Genomic DNA, 24,465 nt, shown 5'->3' with positions numbered 1-24,465 from the left:
TGCAGTTTTCAGCTCAGAAAGCTTGTTTCTGACATTCTAACAGCTCAATTGGAGCATTTCAGTAATGATCAGTGTTCTTTGTCAAAACTGACATTCTCATCATCCACGGATGCTTTTTGTCACAAAATGCAGTTTTCAGCTCAGAAAGCTTGTTTCTGATATTTTAACAGCTCAATTAGAGCATTTTAGTAATGAACAGTGTTCTTTGTCAAAACTGACATTCTCATCATCCACTGATGCACTTTGTCACAAAATGCAGTTTTATACTCAGAAAGCTTGTTTCTGACATTCTAACAGCTCAATTAGAGCATTTTAGTAATGATCAGTGTTCTTTGTCAAAAGTGACATTCTCATCATCCACTGATTCACTTAGTCACAAAATGCAGTTCTCAGCTCAGAAAGCTTGTTTCTGACATTCTAACAGCTCAATTAGAGCATTTTAGTAATGAACAGTGTTCTTTGTCAAAACTGACATTCTCATCATCCACTGATGAACTATGTCACAAAATGCAGTTCTCAGCTCAGAAAGCTTGTTTCTGACATTCTAACAGCTCAATTAGAGCATTTTAGTAATGAACAGTGTTCTTTGTCAAAACTGACATTCTCATCATCCACTGATGAACTATGTCACAAAATGCAGTTCTCAGCTCAGAAAGCTTGTTTCTGACATTCTAACAGCTCAATTGGAGCATTTTAGTAATGATCAGTATTTTTGTCAAAACTGACATTCTCATCATCCACTGATGCTTTTTGTCACAAAATGCAGTTTTCAGCTCAGAAAGCTTGTTTCTGATATTTTAACAGCTCAATTAGAGCATTTTAGTAATGAACAGTGTTCTTTGTCAAAACTGACATTCTCATCATCCACTGATGCTTTTTGTCACAAAATGCAGTTTTCAGCTCAGAAAGCTTGTTTCTGACATTCTAACAGCTCAATTAGAGCATTTTAGTAATGATCAGTGTTCTTTGTCAAAAGTGACATTCTCATCATCCACTGATTCACTTTGTCACAAAATGCAGTTCTCAGCTCAGAAAGCTTGTTTCTGATATTTTAACAGCTCAATTAGAGCATTTTAGTAATGAACAGTGTTCTTTGTCACAACTGACATTCTCATCATCCACTGATGCACTTTGTCACAAAATGCAGTTTTATACTCAGAAAGCTTGTTTCTGACATTCTAACAGCTCAATTAGAGCATTTTAGTAATGATCAGTGTTCTTTGTCAAAAGTGACATTCTCATCATCCACTGATTCACTTTGTCACAAAATGCAGTTCTCAGCTCAGAAAGCTTGTTTCTGACATTCTAACAGCTCAATTAGAGCATTTTAGTAATGAACAGTGTTCTTTGTCAAAACTGACATTCTCATCATCCACTGATGAACTATGTCACAAAATGCAGTTTTCAGCTCAGAAAGCTTGTTTCTGACATTCTAACAGCTCAATTGGAGCATTTTAGTATTGATCAGTATTTTTGTCAAAACTGACATTCTCATCATCCACTGATGCTTTTTGTCACAAAATGCAGTTTTCAGCTCAGAAAGCTTGTTTCTGATATTTTAACAGCTCAATTAGAGCATTTTAGTAATGAACAGTGTTCTTTGTCAAAACTGACATTCTCATCATCCACTGATGCACTTTGTCACAAAATGCAGTTTTATGCTCAGAAAGCTTGTTTCTGACATTCTAACAGCTCAATTAGAGCATTTTAGTAATGATCAGTGTTCTTTGTCAAAAGTGACATTCTCATCATCCACTGATTCACTTTGTCACAAAATGCAGTTCTCAGCTCAGAAAGCTTGTTTCTGACATTCTAACAGCTCAATTAGAGCATTTTAGTAATGAAACAGTGTTCTTTGTCAAAACTGACATTCTCATCATCCACTGATGCTTTTTGTCACAAAATGCAGTTTTCAGCTCAGAAAGCTTGTTTCTGACATTCTAACAGCTCAATTAGAGCATTTTAGTAATGATCAGTGTTCTTTGTCAAAAGTGACATTCTCATCATCCACTGATTCACTTTGTCACAAAATGCAGTTCTCAGCTCAGAAAGCTTGTTTCTGACATTCTAACAGCTCAATTAGAGCATTTTAGTAATGAACAGTGTTCTTTGTCAAAAGTGACATTCTCATCATCCACTGATTCACTTTGTCACAAAATGCAGTTCTCAGCTCAGAAAGCTTGTTTCTGACATTCTAACAGCTCAATTAGAGCATTTTAGTAATGATCAGTGTTCTTTGTCAAAAGTGACATTCTCATCATCCACTGATTCACTTTGTCACAAAATGCAGTTCTCAGCTCAGAAAGCTTGTTTCTGACATTCTAACAGCTCAATTAGAGCATTTTAGTAATGAACAGTGTTCTTTGTCAAAACTGACATTCTCATCATCCACTGATGAACTATGTCACAAAATGCAGTTCTCAGCTCAGAAAGCTTGTTTCTGACATTCTAACAGCTCAATTGGAGCATTTTAGTGATGATCAGTGTTCTTTGTCAAAACTGACATTCTCATCATCCACTGATTCATTTTTTCACAAAATGCAGTTTTCAGCTCAGAAAGCTTGTTTCTGACATTCTAACAGCTCAATTGGAGCATTTCAGTAATGAACAGTGTTCTTTGTCAAAACTGACATTCTCATCATCCACTGATGAACTATGTCACAAAATGCAGTTCTCAGCTCAGAAAGCTTGTTTCTGACATTCTAACAACTCAATTGGAGCATTTTAGTAATGAACAGTGTTCTTTGTCAAAACTGACATTCTCATCATCCACTGATGCACTATGTCACAAAATGCAGTTCTCGGATCAGAAAGCTTGTTTCTGACATTCTAACAGCTCAATTAGAGCATTTTAGCAAAGATCAGTGTTCTTTGTCAAAAGTGACATTCTCATCATCCACTGATTCACTTTGTCACAAAATGCAGTTCTCAGCTCAGAAAGCTTGTTTCTGACATTCTAACAGCTCAATTAGAGCATTTTAGTAATGATCAGTGTTCTTTGTCAAAAGTGACATTCTCATCATCCACTGATTCACTTTGTCACAAAATGCAGTTCTCAGCTCAGAAAGCTTGTTTCTGACATTCTAACAGCTCAATTAGAGCATTTTAGTAATGAACAGTGTTCTTTGTCAAAACTGACATTCTCATCATCCACTGATGAACTATGTCACAAAATGCATTTCTCGGCTCAGAAAGCTTGTTTCTGACATTCTAACAACTCAATTGGAGCATTTTAGTAATGAACAGTGTTCTTTGTCAAAACTGACATTCTCATCATCCACTGATGCTTTTTGTCACAAAATGCAGTTTTCAGCTCAGAAAGCTTGTTTCTGACATTCTAACAGCTCAATTAGAGCATTTTAGTAATGAACAGTGTTCTTTGTCAAAAGTGACATTCTCATCATCCACTGATTCACTTTGTCACAAAATGCAGTTCTCAGCTCAGAAAGCTTGTTTCTGACATTCTAACAGCTCAATTAGAGCATTTTAGTAATGATCAGTGTTCTTTGTCAAAAGTGACATTCTCATCATCCACTGATTCACTTTGTCACAAAATGCAGTTCTCAGCTCAGAAAGCTTGTTTCTGACATTCTAACAGCTCAATTAGAGCATTTTAGTAATGAACAGTGTTCTTTGTCAAAACTGACATTCTCATCATCCACTGATGAACTATGTCACAAAATGCAGTTCTCAGCTCAGAAAGCTTGTTTCTGACATTCTAACAGCTCAATTGGAGCATTTTAGTGATGATCAGTGTTCTTTGTCAAAACTGACATTCTCATCATCCACTGATTCACTTTGTCACAAAATGCAGTTCTCAGCTCAGAAAGCTTGTTTCTGACATTCTAACAGCTCAATTAGAGCATTTTAGTAATGAACAGTGTTCTTTGTCAAAACTGACATTCTCATCATCCACTGATGAACTATGTCACAAAATGCAGTTCTCAGCTCAGAAAGCTTGTTTCTGACATTCTAACAGCTCAATTGGAGCATTTTAGTGATGATCAGTGTTCTTTGTCAAAACTGACATTCTCATCATCCACTGATTCATTTTTTCACAAAATGCAGTTTTCAGCTCAGAAAGCTTGTTTCTGACATTCTAACAGCTCAATTGGAGCATTTCAGTAATGAACAGTGTTCTTTGTCAAAACTGACATTCTCATCATCCACTGATGAACTATGTCACAAAATGCAGTTCTCAGCTCAGAAAGCTTGTTTCTGACATTCTAACAACTCAATTGGAGCATTTTAGTAATGAACAGTGTTCTTTGTCAAAACTGACATTCTCATCATCCACTGATGCACTTTGTCACAAAATGCAGTTTTATACTCAGAAAGCTTGTTTCTGACATTCTAACAGCTCAATTAGAGCATTTTAGTAATGATCAGTGTTCTTTGTCAAAAGTGACATTCTCATCATCCACTGATTCACTTTGTCACAAAATGCAGTTCTCAGCTCAGAAAGCTTGTTTCTGACATTCTAACAGCTCAATTAGAGCATTTTAGTAATGAACAGTGTTCTTTGTCAAAACTGACATTCTCATCATCCACTGATGAACTATGTCACAAAATGCAGTTCTCAGCTCAGAAAGCTTGTTTCTGACATTCTAACAGCTCAATTAGAGCATTTTAGTAATGAAACAGTGTTCTTTGTCAAAACTGACATTCTCATCATCCACTGATGCTTTTTGTCACAAAATGCAGTTTTCAGCTCAGAAAGCTTGTTTCTGACATTCTAACAGCTCAATTAGAGCATTTTAGTAATGATCAGTGTTCTTTGTCAAAAGTGACATTCTCATCATCCACTGATTCACTTTGTCACAAAATCCAGTTCTCAGCTCAGAAAGCTTGTTTCTGACATTCTAACAGCTCAATTAGAGCATTTTAGTAATGATCAGTGTTCTTTGTCAAAAGTGACATTCTCATCATCCACTGATTCACTTTGTCACAAAATGCAGTTCTCAGCTCAGAAAGCTTGTTTCTGACATTCTAACAGCTCAATTAGAGCATTTTAGTAATGATCAGTGTTCTTTGTCAAAAGTGATATTCTCATCATCCACTGATTCACTTTGTCACAAAATGCAGTTCTCAGCTCAGAAAGCTTGTTTCTGACATTCTAACAGCTCAATTAGAGCATTTTAGTAATGAACAGTGTTCTTTGTCAAAAGTGACATTCTCATCATCCACTGATTCACTTTGTCACAAAATGCAGTTCTCAGCTCAGAAAGCTTGTTTCTGACATTCTAACAGCTCAATTAGAGCATTTTAGTAATGATCAGTGTTCTTTGTCAAAAGTGACATTCTCATCATCCACTGATTCACTTTGTCACAAAATGCAGTTCTCAGCTCAGAAAGCTTGTTTCTGACATTCTAACAGCTCAATTAGAGCATTTTAGTAATGAACAGTGTTCTTTGTCAAAACTGACATTCTCATCATCCACTGATGAACTATGTCACAAAATGCAGTTCTCAGCTCAGAAAGCTTGTTTCTGACATTCTAACAGCTCAATTGGAGCATTTTAGTGATGATCAGTGTTCTTTGTCAAAACTGACATTCTCATCATCCACTGATTCATTTTGTCACAAAATGCAGTTTTCAGCTCAGAAAGCTTGTTTCTGACATTCTAACAGCTCAATTGGAGCATTTCAGTAATGATCAGTGTTCTTTGTCAAAACTGACATTCTCATCATCCACTGATGAACTATGTCACAAAATGCAGTTCTCAGCTCAGAAAGCTTGTTTCTGACATTCTAACAACTCAATTGGAGCATTTTAGTAATGAACAGTGTTCTTTGTCAAAACTGACATTCTCATCATCCACTGATGCACTATGTCACAAAATGCAGTTCTCGGCTCAGAAAGCTTGTTTCTGACATTCTAACAGCTCAATTAGAGCATTTTAGCAATGATCAGTGTTCTTTGTCAAAAGTGACATTCTCATCATCCACTGATTCACTTTGTCACAAAATGCAGTTCTCAGCTCAGAAAGCTTGTTTCTGACATTCTAACAGCTCAATTAGAGCATTTTAGTAATGATCAGTGTTCTTTGTCAAAAGTGACATTCTCATCATCCACTGATTCACTTTGTCACAAAATGCAGTTCTCAGCTCAGAAAGCTTGTTTCTGACATTCTAACAGCTCAATTAGAGCATTTTAGTAATGAACAGTGTTCTTTGTCAAAACTGACATTCTCATCATCCACTGATGAACTATGTCACAAAATGCATTTCTCGGCTCAGAAAGCTTGTTTCTGACATTCTAACAGCTCAATTGGAGCATTTCAGTAATGAACAGTGTTCTTTGTCAAAACTGACATTCTCATCATCCACTGATTCACTTTGTCACAAAATGCAGTTTTCAGCTCAGAAAGCTTGTTTCTGACATTCTAACAGCTCAATTGGAGCATTTTAGTAATGATCAGTGTTCTTTGTCAAAACTGACATTCTCATCATCCACTGATCCTTTTTGTCACAAAATGCAGTTTTCAGCTCAGAAAGCTTGTTTCTGACATTCTAACAGCTCAATTAGAGCATTTTAGTAATGATCAGTGTTCTTTGTCAAAAGTGACATTCTCATCATCCACTGATTCACTTTGTCACAAAATGCAGTTCTCAGCTCAGAAAGCTTGTTTCTGACATTCTAACAGCTCAATTAGAGCATTTTAGTAATGAACAGTGTTCTTTGTCAAAACTGACATTCTCATCATCCACTGATGCACTTTGTCAAATAAATGCTGTTTTCAGCTCAGAAAGCTTGTTTCTGACATTCTAACAGCTCAATTAGAGCATTTTAGTAATGAACAGTGTTCTTTTGTCAAAACTGACATTCTCATCATCCACTGATGAACTATGTCACAAAATGCAGTTCTCAGCTCAGAAAGCTTGTTTCTGACATTCTAACAGCTCAATTGGAGCATTTTAGTAATGATCAGTGTTCTTTGTCAAAACTGACATTCTCATCATCCACTGATGCTTTTTGTCACAAAATGCAGTTTTCAGCTCAGAAAGCTTGTTTCTGATATTTTAACAGCTCAATTAGAGCATTTTAGTAATGAACAGTGTTCTTTGTCAAAACTGACATTCTCATCATCCACTGATGCACTTTGTCACAAAATGCAGTTTTATGCTCAGAAAGCTTGTTTCTGACATTCTAACAGCTCAATTAGAGCATTTTAGTAATGATCAGTGTTCTTTGTCAAAAGTGACATTCTCATCATCCACTGATTCACTTTGTCACAAAATGCAGTTCTCAGCTCAGAAAGCTTGTTTCTGACATTCTAACAGCTCAATTAGAGCATTTTAGTAATGAAACAGTGTTTTTTGTCAAAACTGACATTCTCATCATCCACTGATGAAATATGTCACAAAATGCAGTTCTCAGCTCAGAAAGCTTGTTTCTGACATTCTAACAGCTCAATTGGAGCATTTTAGTAATGATCAGTGTTCTTTGTCAAAACTGACATTCTCATCATCCACTGATGCTTTTTGTCACAAAATGCAGTTCTCAGCTCAGAAAGCTTGTTTCTGACATTCTAACAGCTCAATTGGAGCATTTTAGTAATGATCAGTGTTCTTTGTCAAAACTGACATTCTCATCATCCACTGATGAACTTTGTCACAAAATGCAGTTCTCAGCTCAGAAAGCTTGTTTCTGACATTCTAACAGCTCAATTAGAGCATTTTAGTAATGAACAGTGTTCTTTGTCAAAACTGACATTTTCATCATCCACTGATGCACTATGTCACAAAATGCAGTTCTCGGCTCAGAAAGCTTGTTTCTGACATTCTAACAGCTCAATTAGAGCATTTTAGTAATGATCAGTGTTCTTTGTCAAAAGTGACATTCTCATCATCCACTGATTCACTTTGTCACAAAATGCAGTTCTCAGCTCAGAAAGCTTGTTTCTGACATTCTAACAGCTCAATTAGAGCATTTAAGTAATGATCAGTGTTCTTTGTCAAAACTGACATTCTCATCATCCACTGATGCTTTTTGTCACAAAATGCAGATCTCAGCTCAAGAAAGCTTGTTTCTGACATTCTAACAGCTCAATTAGAGCATTTTAGTAATGAACAGTGTTCTTTGTCAAAACTGACATTCTCATCATCCACTGATGCACTTTGTCAAATAAATGCTGTTTTCATCTCAGAAAGCTTGTTTCTGACATTCTAACAGCTCAATTGGAGCATTTTAGTAATGATCAGTGTTCTTTGTCAAAACTGACATTCTCATCATCCACTGATGAACTATGTCACAAAATGCAGTTCTCAGCTCAGAAAGCTTGTTTCTGACATTCTAACAGCTCAATTGGAGCATTTTAGTAATGATCAGTGTTCTTTGTCAAAACTGACATTCTCATCATCCACTGATGCTTTTTGTCACAAAATGCAGTTCTCAGCTCAGAAAGCTTGTTTCTGACATTCTAACAGCTCAATTAGAGCATTTTAGTAATGAACAGTGTTCTTTGTCAAAACTGACATTCTCATCATCCACTGATGCACTTTGTCAAATAAATGCTGTTTTCAGCTCAGAAAGCTTGTTTCTGACATTCTAACAGCTCAATTGGAGCATTTTAGTAATGATCAGTGTTCTTTGTCAAAACTGACATTCTCATCATCCACTGATGCTTTTTGTCACAAAATGCAGTTTTCAGCTCAGAAAGCTTGTTTCTGATATTTTAACAGCTCAATTAGAGCATTTTAGTAATGAACAGTGTTCTTTGTCAAAACTGACATTCTCATCATCCACTGATGCACTTTGTCACAAAATGCAGTTTTATGCTCAGAAAGCTTGTTTCTGACATTCTAACAGCTCAATTAGAGCATTTTAGTAATGAACAGTGTTCTTTGTCAAAACTGACATTCTCATCATCCACTGATGAACTATGTCACAAAATGTAGTTCTCAGCTCAGAAAGCTTGTTTCTGACATTCTAACAGCTCAATTAGAGCATTTTAGTAATGAACAGTGTTCTTTGTCAAAACTGACATTCTCATCATCCACTGATGAACTATGTCACAAAATGTAGTTCTCAGCTCAGAAAGCTTGTTTCTGACATTCTAACAGCTCAATTAGAGCATTTTAGTAATGAACAGTGTTCTTTGTCAAAACTGACATTCTCATCATCCACTGATGAACTATGTCACAAAATGTAGTTCTCAGCTCAGAAAGCTTGTTTCTGACATTCTAACAGCTCAATTAGAGCATTTTAGTAATGAACAGTGTTCTTTGTCAAAACTGACATTCTCATCATCCACTGATGAACTATGTCACAAAATGCAGTTCTCAGCTCAGAAAGCTTGTTTCTGACATTCTAACAGCTCAATTAGAGCATTTTAGTAATGAACAGTGTTCTTTGTCAAAACTGACATTCTCATCATCCACTGATGAACTATGTCACAAAATGCAGTTCTCAGCTCAGAAAGCTTGTTTCTGACATTCTAACAGCTCAATTGGAGCATTTTAGTAATGATCAGTATTTTTGTCAAAACTGACATTCTCATCATCCACTGATGCTTTTTGTCACAAAATGCAGTTTTCAGCTCAGAAAGCTTGTTTCTGATATTTTAACAGCTCAATTAGAGCATTTTAGTAATGATCAGTGTTCTTTGTCAAAAGTGACATTCTCATCATCCACTGATTCACTTTGTCACAAAATGCAGTTCTCAGCTCAGAAAGCTTGTTTCTGACATTCTAACAGCTCAATTAGAGCATTTTAGTAATGAACAGTGTTCTTTGTCAAAACTGACATTCTCATCATCCACTGATGCACTTTGTCAAATAAATGCTGTTTTCAGCTCAGAAAGCTTGTTTCTGACATTCTAACAGCTCAATTAGAGCATTTTAGAAATGAACAGTGTTCTTTTGTCAAAACTGACATTCTCATCATCCACTGATGAACTATGTCACAAAATGCAGTTCTCAGCTCAGAAAGCTTGTTTCTGACATTCTAACAGCTCAATTGGAGCATTTTAGTAATGATCAGTGTTCTTTGTCAAAACTGACATTCTCATCATCCACTGATGCTTTTTGTCACAAAATGCAGTTTTCAGCTCAGAAAGCTTGTTTCTGATATTTTAACAGCTCAATTAGAGCATTTTAGTAATGAACAGTGTTCTTTGTCAAAACTGACATTCTCATCATCCACTGATGCACTTTGTCACAAAATGCAGTTTTATGCTCAGAAAGCTTGTTTCTGACATTCTAACAGCTCAATTAGAGCATTTTAGTAATGATCAGTGTTCTTTGTCAAAAGTGACATTCTCATCATCCACTGATTCACTTTGTCACAAAATGCAGTTCTCAGCTCAGAAAGCTTGTTTCTGACATTCTAACAGCTCAATTAGAGCATTTTAGTAATGAAACAGTGTTTTTTGTCAAAACTGACATTCTCATCATCCACTGATGAAATATGTCACAAAATGCAGTTCTCAGCTCAGAAAGCTTGTTTCTGACATTCTAACAGCTCAATTGGAGCATTTTAGTAATGATCAGTGTTCTTTGTCAAAACTGACATTCTCATCATCCACTGATGCTTTTTGTCACAAAATGCAGTTCTCAGCTCAGAAAGCTTGTTTCTGACATTCTAACAGCTCAATTGGAGCATTTTAGTAATGATCAGTGTTCTTTGTCAAAACTGACATTCTCATCATCCACTGATGAACTTTGTCACAAAATGCAGTTCTCAGCTCAGAAAGCTTGTTTCTGACATTCTAACAGCTCAATTAGAGCATTTTAGTAATGAACAGTGTTCTTTGTCAAAACTGACATTTTCATCATCCACTGATGCACTATGTCACAAAATGCAGTTCTCGGCTCAGAAAGCTTGTTTCTGACATTCTAACAGCTCAATTAGAGCATTTTAGTAATGATCAGTGTTCTTTGTCAAAAGTGACATTCTCATCATCCACTGATTCACTTTGTCACAAAATGCAGTTCTCAGCTCAGAAAGCTTGTTTCTGACATTCTAACAGCTCAATTAGAGCATTTAAGTAATGATCAGTGTTCTTTGTCAAAACTGACATTCTCATCATCCACTGATGCTTTTTGTCACAAAATGCAGATCTCAGCTCAAGAAAGCTTGTTTCTGACATTCTAACAGCTCAATTAGAGCATTTTAGTAATGAACAGTGTTCTTTGTCAAAACTGACATTCTCATCATCCACTGATGCACTTTGTCAAATAAATGCTGTTTTCATCTCAGAAAGCTTGTTTCTGACATTCTAACAGCTCAATTGGAGCATTTTAGTAATGATCAGTGTTCTTTGTCAAAACTGACATTCTCATCATCCACTGATGAACTATGTCACAAAATGCAGTTCTCAGCTCAGAAAGCTTGTTTCTGACATTCTAACAGCTCAATTGGAGCATTTTAGTAATGATCAGTGTTCTTTGTCAAAACTGACATTCTCATCATCCACTGATGCTTTTTGTCACAAAATGCAGTTCTCAGCTCAGAAAGCTTGTTTCTGACATTCTAACAGCTCAATTAGAGCATTTTAGTAATGAACAGTGTTCTTTGTCAAAACTGACATTCTCATCATCCACTGATGCACTTTGTCAAATAAATGCTGTTTTCAGCTCAGAAAGCTTGTTTCTGACATTCTAACAGCTCAATTGGAGCATTTTAGTAATGATCAGTGTTCTTTGTCAAAACTGACATTCTCATCATCCACTGATGCTTTTTGTCACAAAATGCAGTTTTCAGCTCAGAAAGCTTGTTTCTGATATTTTAACAGCTCAATTAGAGCATTTTAGTAATGAACAGTGTTCTTTGTCAAAACTGACATTCTCATCATCCACTGATGCACTTTGTCACAAAATGCAGTTTTATGCTCAGAAAGCTTGTTTCTGACATTCTAACAGCTCAATTAGAGCATTTTAGTAATGATCAGTGTTCTTTGTCAAAAGTGACATTCTCATCATCCACTGATTCACTTTGTCACAAAATGCAGTTCTCAGCTCAGAAAGCTTGTTTCTGACATTCTAACAGCTCAATTAGAGCATTTTAGTAATGAACAGTGTTCTTTGTCAAAACTGACATTCTCATCATCCACTGATGAACTATGTCACAAAATGTAGTTCTCAGCTCAGAAAGCTTGTTTCTGACATTCTAACAGCTCAATTAGAGCATTTTAGTAATGAACAGTGTTCTTTGTCAAAACTGACATTCTCATCATCCACTGATGAACTATGTCACAAAATGTAGTTCTCAGCTCAGAAAGCTTGTTTCTGACATTCTAACAGCTCAATTAGAGCATTTTAGTAATGAACAGTGTTCTTTGTCAAAACTGACATTCTCATCATCCACTGATGAACTATGTCACAAAATGCAGTTCTCAGCTCAGAAAGCTTGTTTCTGACATTCTAACAGCTCAATTAGAGCATTTTAGTAATGAACAGTGTTCTTTGTCAAAACTGACATTCTCATCATCCACTGATGAACTATGTCACAAAATGCAGTTCTCAGCTCAGAAAGCTTGTTTCTGACATTCTAACAGCTCAATTGGAGCATTTTAGTAATGATCAGTATTTTTGTCAAAACTGACATTCTCATCATCCACTGATGCTTTTTGTCACAAAATGCAGTTTTCAGCTCAGAAAGCTTGTTTCTGATATTTTAACAGCTCAATTAGAGCATTTTAGTAATGAACAGTGTTCTTTGTCAAAACTGACATTCTCATCATCCACTGATGCACTTTGTCACAAAATGCAGTTTTATGCTCAGAAAGCTTGTTTCTGACATTCTAACAGCTCAATTAGAGCATTTTAGTAATGATCAGTGTTCTTTGTCAAAAGTGACATTCTCATCATCCACTGATTCACTTTGTCACAAAATGCAGTTCTCAGCTCAGAAAGCTTGTTTCTGACATTCTAACAGCTCAATTAGAGCATTTTAGTAATGAACAGTGTTCTTTGTCAAAACTGACATTCTCATCATCCACTGATGAACTATGTCACAAAATGCAGTTCTCAGCTCAGAAAGCTTGTTTCTGACATTCTAACAGCTCAATTAGAGCATTTTAGTAATGAACAGTGTTCTTTGTCAAAACTGACATTCTCATCATCCACTGATGAACTATGTCACAAAATGCGGTTCTCAGCTCAGAAAGCTTGTTTCTGACATTCTAACAGCTCAATTGGAGCATTTTAGTGATGATCAGTGTTCTTTGTCAAAACTGACATTCTCATCATCCACTGATTCATTTTGTCACAAAATGCAGTTTTCAGCTCAGAAAGCTTGTTTCTGACATTCTAACAGCTCAATTGGAGCATTTCAGTAATGATCAGTGTTCTTTGTCAAAACTGACATTCTCATCATCCACGGATGCTTTTTGTCACAAAATGCAGTTTTATACTCAGAAAGCTTGTTTCTGATATTTTAACAGCTCAATTAGAGCATTTTAGTAATGAACAGTGTTCTTTGTCAAAACTGACATTCTCATCATCCACTGATGCACTTTGTCACAAAATGCAGTTCTCAGCTCAGAAAGCTTGTTTCTGACATTCTAACAGCTCAATTAGAGCATTTTAGTAATGAACAGTGTTCTTTGTCAAAACCGACATTCTCATCATCCACTGATGAACTATGTCACAAAATGCAGTTCTCAGCTCAGAAAGCTTGTTTCTGACATTCTAACAGCTCAATTAGAGCATTTTAGTAATGAACAGTGTTCTTTGTCAAAACTGACATTCTCATCATCCACTGATGAACTATGTCACAAAATGCAGTTCTCAGCTCAGAAAGCTTGTTTCTGACATTCTAACAGCTCAATTGGAGCATTTTAGTAATGATCAGTATTTTTGTCAAAACTGACATTCTCATCATCCACTGATGCTTTTTGTCACAAAATGCAGTTTTCAGCTCAGAAAGCTTGTTTCTGATATTTTAACAGCTCAATTAGAGCATTTTAGTAATGAACAGTGTTCTTTGTCAAAACTGACATTCTCATCATCCACTGATGCACTTTGTCACAAAATGCAGTTTTATGCTCAGAAAGCTTGTTTCTGACATTCTAACAGCTCAATTAGAGCATTTTAGTAATGATCAGTGTTCTTTGTCAAAAGTGACATTCTCATCATCCACTGATTCACTTTGTCACAAAATGCAGTTCTCAGCTCAGAAAGCTTGTTTCTGATATTTTAACAGCTCAATTAGAGCATTTTAGTAATGAACAGTGTTCTTTGTCAAAACTGACATTCTCATCATCCACTGATGCACTTTGTCACAAAATGCAGTTTTATACTCAGAAAGCTTGTTTCTGACATTCTAACAGCTCAATTAGAGCATTTTAGTAATGATCAGTGTTCTTTGTCAAAAGTGACATTCTCATCATCCACTGATTCACTTTGTCACAAAATGCAGTTCTCAGCTCAGAAAGCTTGTTTCTGACATTCTAACAGCTCAATTAGAGCATTTTAGTAATGAACAGTGTTCTTTGTCAAAACTGACATTCTCATCATCCACTGATGAACTATGTCACAAAATGCAGTTCTCAGCTCAGAAAGCTTGTTTCTGACATTCTAACAGCTCAATTGGAGCATTTTAGTATTGATCAGTATTTTTGTCAAAACTGACATTCTCATCATCCACTGATGCTTTTTGTCACAAAATGCAGTTTTCAGCTCAGAAAGCTTGTTTCTGATATTTTAACAGCTCAATTAGAGCATTTTAGTAATGAACAGTGTTCTTTGTCAAAACTGACATTCTCATCATCCACTGATGCACTTTGTCACAAAATGCAGTTTTATGCTCAGAAAGCTTGTTTCTGACATTCTAACAGCTCAATTAGAGCATTTTAGTAATGATCAGTGTTCTTTGTCAAAAGTGACATTCTCATCATCCACTGATTCACTTTGTCACAAAATGCAGTTCTCAGCTCAGAAAGCTTGTTTCTGACATTCTAACAGCTCAATTAGAGCATTTTAGTAATGAAACAGTGTTCTTTGTCAAAACTGACATTCTCATCATCCACTGATGCTTTTTGTCACAAAATGCAGTTTTCAGCTCAGAAAGCTTGTTTCTGACATTCTAACAGCTCAATTAGAGCATTTTAGTAATGATCAGTGTTCTTTGTCAAAAGTGACATTCTCATCATCCACTGATTCACTTTGTCACAAAATGCAGTTCTCAGCTCAGAAAGCTTGTTTCTGACATTCTAACAGCTCAATTAGAGCATTTTAGTAATGATCAGTGTTCTTTGTCAAAAGTGACATTCTCATCATCCACTGATTCACTTTGTCACAAAATGCAGTTCTCAGCTCAGAAAGCTTGTTTCTGACATTCTAACAGCTCAATTAGAGCATTTTAGTAATGAACAGTGTTCTTTGTCAATAGTGACATTCTCATCATCCACTGATTCACTTTGTCACAAAATGCAGTTCTCAGCTCAGAAAGCTTGTTTCTGACATTCTAACAGCTCAATTAGAGCATTTTAGTAATGATCAGTGTTCTTTGTCAAAAGTGACATTCTCATCATCCACTGATTCACTTTGTCACAAAATGCAGTTCTCAGCTCAGAAAGCTTGTTTCTGACATTCTAACAGCTCAATTAGAGCATTTTAGTAATGAACAGTGTTCTTTGTCAAAACTGACATTCTCATCATCCACTGATGAACTATGTCACAAAATGCAGTTCTCAGCTCAGAAAGCTTGTTTCTGACATTCTAACAGCTCAAATTGGAGCATTTTAGTGATGATCAGTGTTCTTTGTCAAAACTGACATTCTCATCATCCACTGATTCACTTTGTCACAAAATGCAGTTCTCAGCTCAGAAAGCTTGTTTCTGACATTCTAACAGCTCAATTAGAGTATTTTAGTAATGAACAGTGTTCTTTGTCAAAACTGACATTCTCATCATCCACTGATGAACTATGTCACAAAATGCAGTTCTCAGCTCAGAAAGCTTGTTTCTGACATTCTAACAGCTCAATTGGAGCATTTTAGTGATGATCAGTGTTCTTTGTCAAAACTGACATTCTCATCATCCACTGATTCATTTTTTCACAAAATGCAGTTTTCAGCTCAGAAAGCTTGTTTCTGACATTCTAACAGCTCAATTGGAGCATTTCAGTAATGAATAGTGTTCTTTGTCAAAACTGACATTCTCATCATCCACTGATGAACTATGTCACAAAATGCAGTTCTCAGCTCAGAAAGCTTGTTTCTGACATTCTAACAACTCAATTGGAGCATTTTAGTAATGAACAGTGTTCTTTGTCAAAACTGACATTCTCATCATCCACTGATGCACTATGTCACAAAATGCAGTTCTCGGCTCAGAAAGCTTGTTTCTGACATTCTAACAGCTCAATTAGAGCATTTTAGCAATGATCAGTGTTCTTTGTCAAAAGTGACATTCTCATCATCCACTGATTCACTTTGTCACAAAATGCAGTTCTCAGCTCAGAAAGCTTGTTTCTGACATTCTAACAGCTCAATTAGAGCATTTTAGTAATGATCAGTGTTCTTTGTCAAAAGTGACATTCTCATCATCCACTGATTCACTTTGTCACAAAATGCAGTTCTCAGCTCAGAAAGCTTGTTTCTGACATTCTAACAGCTCAATTAGAGCATTTTAGTAATGAACAGTGTTCTTTGTCAAAACTGACATTCTCATCATCCACTGATGAACTATGTCACAAAATGCATTTCTCGGCTCAGAAAGCTTGTTTCTGACATTCTAACAACTCAATTGGAGCATTTTAGTAATGAACAGTGTTCTTTGTCAAAACTGACATTCTCATCATCCACTGATGCTTTTTGTCACAAAATGCAGTTTTCAGCTCAGAAAGCTTGTTTCTGACATTCTAACAGCTCAATTAGAGCATTTTAGTAATGATCAGTGTTCTTTGTCAAAAGTGACATTCTCATCATCCACTGATTCACTTTGTCACAAAATGCAGTTCTCAGCTCAGAAAGCTTGTTTCTGACATTCTAACAGCTCAATTAGAGCATTTTAGTAATGATCAGTGTTCTTTGTCAAAAGTGACATTCTCATCATCCACTGATTCACTTTGTCACAAAATGCAGTTCTCAGCTCAGAAAGCTTGTTTCTGACATTCTAACAGCTCAATTAGAGCATTTTAGTAATGAACAGTGTTCTTTGTCAAAACTGACATTCTCATCATCCACTGATGAACTATGTCACAAAATGCAGTTCTCAGCTCAGAAAGCTTGTTTCTGACATTCTAACAGCTCAATTGGAGCATTTTAGTGATGATCAGTGTTCTTTGTCAAAACTGACATTCTCATCATCCACTGATTCACTTTGTCACAAAATGCAGTTCTCAGCTCAGAAAGCTTGTTTCTGACATTCTAACAGCTCAATTAGAGCATTTTAGTAATGAACAGTGTTCTTTGTCAAAACTGACATTCTCATCATCCACTGATGAACTATGTCACAAAATGCAGTTCTCAGCTCAGAAAGCTTGTTTCTGACATTCTAACAGCTCAATTGGAGCATTTTAGTGATGATCAGTGTTCTTTGTCAAAACTGACATTCTCATCATCCACTGATTCATTTTTTCACAAAATGCAGTTTTCAGCTCAGAAAGCTTGTTTCTGACATTCTAACAGCTCAATTGGAGCATTTCAGTAATGAACAGTGTTCTTTGTCAAAACTGACATTCTCATCATCCACTGATGAACTATGTCACAAAATGCAGTTCTCAGCTCAGAAAGCTTGTTTCTGACATTCTAACAACTCAATTGGAGCATTTTAGTAATGAACAGTGTTCTTTGTCAAAACTGACATTCTCATCATCCACTGATGCACTATGTCACAAAATGCAGTTCTCGGCTCAGAAAGCTTGTTTCTGACATTCTAACAGCTCAATTAGAGCATTTTAGCAATGATCAGTGTTCTTTGTCAAAAGTGACATTCTCATCATCCACTGATTCACTTTGTCACAAAATGCAGTTCTCAGCTCAGAAAGCTTGTTTCTGACATTCTAACAGCTCAATTAGAGCATTTTAGTAATGATCAGTGTTCTTTGTCAAAAGTGACATTCTCATCATCCACTGATTCACTTTGTCACAAAATGCAGTTCTCAGCTCAGAAAGCTTGTTTCTGACATTCTAACAGCTCAATTAGAGCATTTTAGTAATGAACAGTGATCTTTGTCAAAACTGACATTCTCATCATCCACTGATGAACTATGTCACAAAATGCATTTCTCGGCTCAAAAAGCTTGTTTCTGACATTCTAACAGCTCAATTAGAGCATTTTAGTAATGAACAGTGTTCTTTGTCAAAACTGACATTCTCATCATCCACTGATGAACTATGTCACAAAATGCAGTTCTCAGCTCAGAAAGCTTGTTTCTGACATTCTAACAGCTCAATTGGAGCATTTTAGTAATGATCAGTGTTCTTTGTCAAAACTGACATTCTCATCATCCACTGATGCTTTTTGTCACAAAATGCAGTTCTCAGCTCAGAAAGCTTGTTTCTGACATTCTAACAGCTCAATTAGAGCATTTTAGTAATGAACAGTGTTCTTTGTCAAAACTGACATTCTCATCATCCACTGATGCACTTTGTCAAATAAATGCTGTTTTCAGCTCAGAAAGCTTGTTTCTGACATTCTAACAGCTCAATTGGAGCATTTTAGTAATGATCAGTGTTCTTTGTCAAAACTGACATTCTCATCATCCACTGATGCTTTTTGTCACAAAATGCAGTTTTCAGCTCAGAAAGCTTGTTTCTGATATTTTAACAGCTCAATTGGAGCATTTTAGTAATGATCAGTGTTCTTTGTCAAAACTGACATTCTCATCATCCACTGATGAACTATGTCACAAAATGCAGTTCTCAGCTCAGAAAGCTTGTTTCTGACATTCTAACAGCTCAATTGGAGCATTTTAGTAATGATCAGTATTTTTGTCAAAACTGACATTCTCATCATCCACTGATGCTTTTTGTCACAAAATGCAGTTTTCAGCTCAGAAAGCTTGTTTCTGATATTTTAACAGCTCAATTAGAGCATTTTAGTAATGAACAGTGTTCTTTGTCAAAACTGACATTCTCATCATCCACTGATGCTTTTTGTCACAAAATGCAGTTTTCAGCTCAGAAAGCTTGTTTCTGACATTCTAACAGCTCAATTAGAGCATTTTAGTAATGATCAGTGTTCTTTGTCAAAAGTGACATTCTCATCATCCACTGATTCACTTTGTCACAAAATGCAGTTCTCAGCTCAGAAAGCTTGTTTCTGATATTTTAACAGCTCAATTAGAGCATTTTAGTAATGAACAGTGTTCTTTGTCACAACTGACATTCTCATCATCCACTGATGCACTTTGTCACAAAATGCAGTTTTATACTCAGAAAGCTTGTTTCTGACATTCTAACAGCTCAATTAGAGCATTTTAGTAATGATCAGTGTTCTTTGTCAAAAGTGACATTCTCATCATCCACTGATTCACTATGTCACAAAATGCAGTTCTCAGCTCAGAAAGCTTGTTTCTGACATTCTAACAACTCAATTGGAGCATTTTAGTAATGAACAGTGTTCTTTGTCAAAACTGACATTCTCATCATCCACTGATGCACTATGTCACAAAATGCAGTTCTCAGCTCAGAAAGCTTGTTTCTGACATTCTAACAGCTCAATTAGAGCATTTTAGTAATGATCAGTGTTCTTTGTCAAAAGTGACATTCTCATCATCCACTGATTCACTTTGTCACAAAATGCAGTTCTCAGCTCAGAAAGCTTGTTTCTGACATTCTAACAGCTCAATTAGAGCATTTTAGTAATGAACAGTGTTCTTTGTCAAAACTGACATTCTCATCATCCACTGATGAACTATGTCACAAAATGCAGTTCTCAGCTCAGAAAGCTTGTTTCTGACATTCTAACAGCTCAATTGGAGCATTTTAGTATTGATCAGTATTTTTGTCAAAACTGACATTCTCATCATCCACTGATGCTTTTTGTCACAAAATGCAGTTTTCAGCTCAGAAAGCTTGTTTCTGATATTTTAACAGCTCAATTAGAGCATTTTAGTAATGAACAGTGTTCTTTGTCAAAACTGACATTCTCATCATCCACTGATGCACTTTGTCACAAAATGCAGTTTTATGCTCAGAAAGCTTGTTTCTGACATTCTAACAGCTCAATTAGAGCATTTTAGTAATGATCAGTGTTCTTTGTCAAAAGTGACATTCTCATCATCCACTGATTCACTTTGTCACAAAATGCAGTTCTCAGCTCAGAAAGCTTGTTTCTGACATTCTAACAGCTCAATTAGAGCATTTTAGTAATGAACAGTGTTCTTTGTCAAAACTGACATTCTCATCATCCACTGATGAACTATGTCACAAAATGCAGTTCTCAGCTCAGAAAGCTTGTTTCTGACATTCTAACAGCTCAATTAGAGCATTTTAGTAATGAACAGTGTTCTTTGTCAAAACTGACATTCTCATCATCCACTGATGAACTATGTCACAAAATGCAGTTCTCAGCTCAGAAAGCTTGTTTCTGACATTCTAACAGCTCAATTGGAGCATTTTAGTAATGATCAGTATTTTTGTCAAAACTGACATTCTCATCATCCACTGATGCTTTTTGTCACAAAATGCAGTTTTCAGCTCAGAAAGCTTGTTTCTGATATTTTAACAGCTCAATTAGAGCATTTTAGTAATGAACAGTGTTCTTTGTCAAAACTGACATTCTCATCATCCACTGATGCTTTTTGTCACAAAATGCAGTTTTCAGCTCAGAAAGCTTGTTTCTGACATTCTAACAGCTCAATTAGTGCATTTTAGTAATGATCAGTGTTCTTTGTCAAAAGTGACATTCTCATCATCCACTGATTCACTTTGTCACAAAATGCAGTTCTCAGCTCAGAAAGCTTGTTTCTGATATTTTAACAGCTCAATTAGAGCATTTTAGTAATGAACAGTGTTCTTTGTCACAACTGACATTCTCATCATCCACTGATGCACTTTGTCACAAAATGCAGTTTTATACTCAGAAAGCTTGTTTCTGACATTCTAACAGCTCAATTAGAGCATTTTAGTAATGATCAGTGTTCTTTGTCAAAAGTGACATTCTCATCATCCACTGATTCACTATGTCACAAAATGCAGTTCTCAGCTCAGAAAGCTTGTTTCTGACATTCTAACAACTCAATTGGAGCATTTTAGTAATGAACAGTGTTCTTTGTCAAAACTGACATTCTCATCATCCACTGATGCACTATGTCACAAAATGCAGTTCTCGGCTCAGAAAGCTTGTTTCTGACATTCTAACAGCTCAATTGGAGCATTTTAGTGATGATCAGTGTTCTTTGTCAAAACTGACATTCTCATCATCCACTGATTCATTTTGTCACAAAATGCAGTTTTCAGCTCAGAAAGCTTGTTTCTGACATTCTAACAGCTCAATTGGAGCATTTCAGTAATGATCAGTGTTCTTTGTCAAAACTGACATTCTCATCATCCACGGATGCTTTTTGTCACAAAATGCAGTTTTCAGCTCAGAAAGCTTGTTTCTGATATTTTAACAGCTCAATTAGAGCATTTTAGTAATGAACAGTGTTCTTTGTCAAAACTGACATTCTCATCATCCACTGATGCACTTTGTCACAAAATGCAGTTTTATACTCAGAAAGCTTGTTTCTGACATTCTAACAGCTCAATTAGAGCATTTTAGTAATGATCAGTGTTCTTTGTCAAAAGTGACATTCTCATCATCCACTGATTCACTTAGTCACAAAATGCAGTTCTCAGCTCAGAAAGCTTGTTTCTGACATTCTAACAGCTCAATTAGAGCATTTTAGTAATGAACAGTGTTCTTTGTCAAAACTGACATTCTCATCATCCACTGATGAACTATGTCACAAAATGCAGTTCTCAGCTCAGAAAGCTTGTTTCTGACATTCTAACAGCTCAATTAGAGCATTTTAGTAATGAACAGTGTTCTTTGTCAAAACTGACATTCTCATCATCCACTGATGAACTATGTCACAAAATGCAGTTCTCAGCTCAGAAAGCTTGTTTCTGACATTCTAACAGCTCAATTGGAGCATTTTAGTAATGATCAGTATTTTTGTCAAAACTGACATTCTCATCATCCACTGATGCTTTTTGTCACAAAATGCAGTTTTCAGCTCAGAAAGCTTGTTTCTGATATTTTAACAGCTCAATTAGAGCATTTTAGTAATGAACAGTGTTCTTTGTCAAAACTGACATTCTCATCATCCACTGATGCTTTTTGTCACAAAATGCAGTTTTCAGCTCAGAAAGCTTGTTTCTGACATTCTAACAGCTCAATTAGAGCATTTTAGTAATGATCAGTGTTCTTTGTCAAAAGTGACATTCTCATCATCCACTGATTCACTTTGTCACAAAATGCAGTTCTCAGCTCAGAAAGCTTGTTTCTGATATTTTAACAGCTCAATTAGAGCATTTTAGTAATGAACAGTGTTCTTTGTCACAACTGACATTCTCATCATCCACTGATGCACTTTGTCACAAAATGCAGTTTTATACTCAGAAAGCTTGTTTCTGACATTCTAACAGCTCAATTAGAGCATTTTAGTAATGATCAGTGTTCTTTGTCAAAAGTGACATTCTCATCATCCACTGATTCACTTTGTCACAAAATGCAGTTCTCAGCTCAGAAAGCTTGTTTCTGACATTCTAACAGCTCAATTAGAGCATTTTAGTAATGAAACAGTGTTCTTTGTCAAAACTGACATTCTCATCATCCACTGATGCTTTTTGTCACAAAATGCAGTTTTCAGCTCAGAAAGCTTGTTTCTGACATTCTAACAGCTCAATTAGAGCATTTTAGTAATGATCAGTGTTCTTTGTCAAAAGTGACATTCTCATCATCCACTGATTCACTTTGTCACAAAATGCAGTTCTCAGCTCAGAAAGCTTGTTTCTGACATTCTAACAGCTCAATTAGAGCATTTTAGTAATGATCAGTGTTCTTTGTCAAAAGTGACATTCTCATCATCCACTGATTCACTTTGTCACAAAATGCAGTTCTCAGCTCAGAAAGCTTGTTTCTGACATTCTAACAGCTCAATTAGAGCATTTTAGTAATGAACAGTGTTCTTTGTCAAAACTGACATTCTCATCATCCACTGATGAACTATGTCACAAAATGCAGTTCTCAGCTCAGAAAGCTTGTTTCTGACATTCTAACAGCTCAATTAGAGCATTTTAGTAATGAAACAGTGTTCTTTGTCAAAACTGACATTCTCATCATCCACTGATGCTTTTTGTCACAAAATGCAGTTTTCAGCTCAGAAAGCTTGTTTCTGACATTCTAACAGCTCAATTAGAGCATTTTAGTAATGATCAGTGTTCTTTGTCAAAAGTGACATTCTCATCATCCACTGATTCACTTTGTCACAAAATCCAGTTCTCAGCTCAGAAAGCTTGTTTCTGACATTCTAACAGCTCAATTAGAGCATTTTAGTAATGATCAGTGTTCTTTGTCAAAAGTGACATTCTCATCATCCACTGATTCACTTTGTCACAAAATGCAGTTCTCAGCTCAGAAAGCTTGTTTCTGACATTCTAACAGCTCAATTAGAGCATTTTAGTAATGATCAGTGTTCTTTGTCAAAAGTGATATTCTCATCATCCACTGATTCACTTTGTCACAAAATGCAGTTCTCAGCTCAGAAAGCTTGTTTCTGACATTCTAACAGCTCAATTAGAGCATTTTAGTAATGAACAGTGTTCTTTGTCAAAAGTGACATTCTCATCATCCACTGATTCACTTTGTCACAAAATGCAGTTCTCAGCTCAGAAAGCTTGTTTCTGACATTCTAACAGCTCAATTAGAGCATTTTAGTAATGATCAGTGTTCTTTGTCAAAAGTGACATTCTCATCATCCACTGATTCACTTTGTCACAAAATGCAGTTCTCAGCTCAGAAAGCTTGTTTCTGACATTCTAACAGCTCAATTAGAGCATTTTAGTAATGAACAGTGTTCTTTGTCAAAACTGACATTCTCATCATCCACTGATGAACTATGTCACAAAATGCAGTTCTCAGCTCAGAAAGCTTGTTTCTGACATTCTAACAGCTCAATTGGAGCATTTTAGTGATGATCAGTGTTCTTTGTCAAAACTGACATTCTCATCATCCACTGATTCATTTTGTCACAAAATGCAGTTTTCAGCTCAGAAAGCTTGTTTCTGACATTCTAACAGCTCAATTGGAGCATTTCAGTAATGATCAGTGTTCTTTGTCAAAACTGACATTCTCATCATCCACTGATGAACTATGTCACAAAATGCAGTTCTCAGCTCAGAAAGCTTGTTTCTGACATTCTAACAACTCAATTGGAGCATTTTAGTAATGAACAGTGTTCTTTGTCAAAACTGACATTCTCATCATCCACTGATGCACTATGTCACAAAATGCAGTTCTCGGCTCAGAAAGCTTGTTTCTGACATTCTAACAGCTCAATTAGAGCATTTTAGCAATGATCAG

The sequence above is a fragment of the Barbatula barbatula genome (assembly GCF_947034865.1).
Source record: "Barbatula barbatula genome assembly, chromosome: 13".
NCBI lineage: Eukaryota > Metazoa > Chordata > Actinopteri > Cypriniformes > Nemacheilidae > Barbatula > Barbatula barbatula.
The sequence above is the reverse complement of the archived record's forward strand: the minus strand, read 5'-3'. Positions refer to the sequence as shown.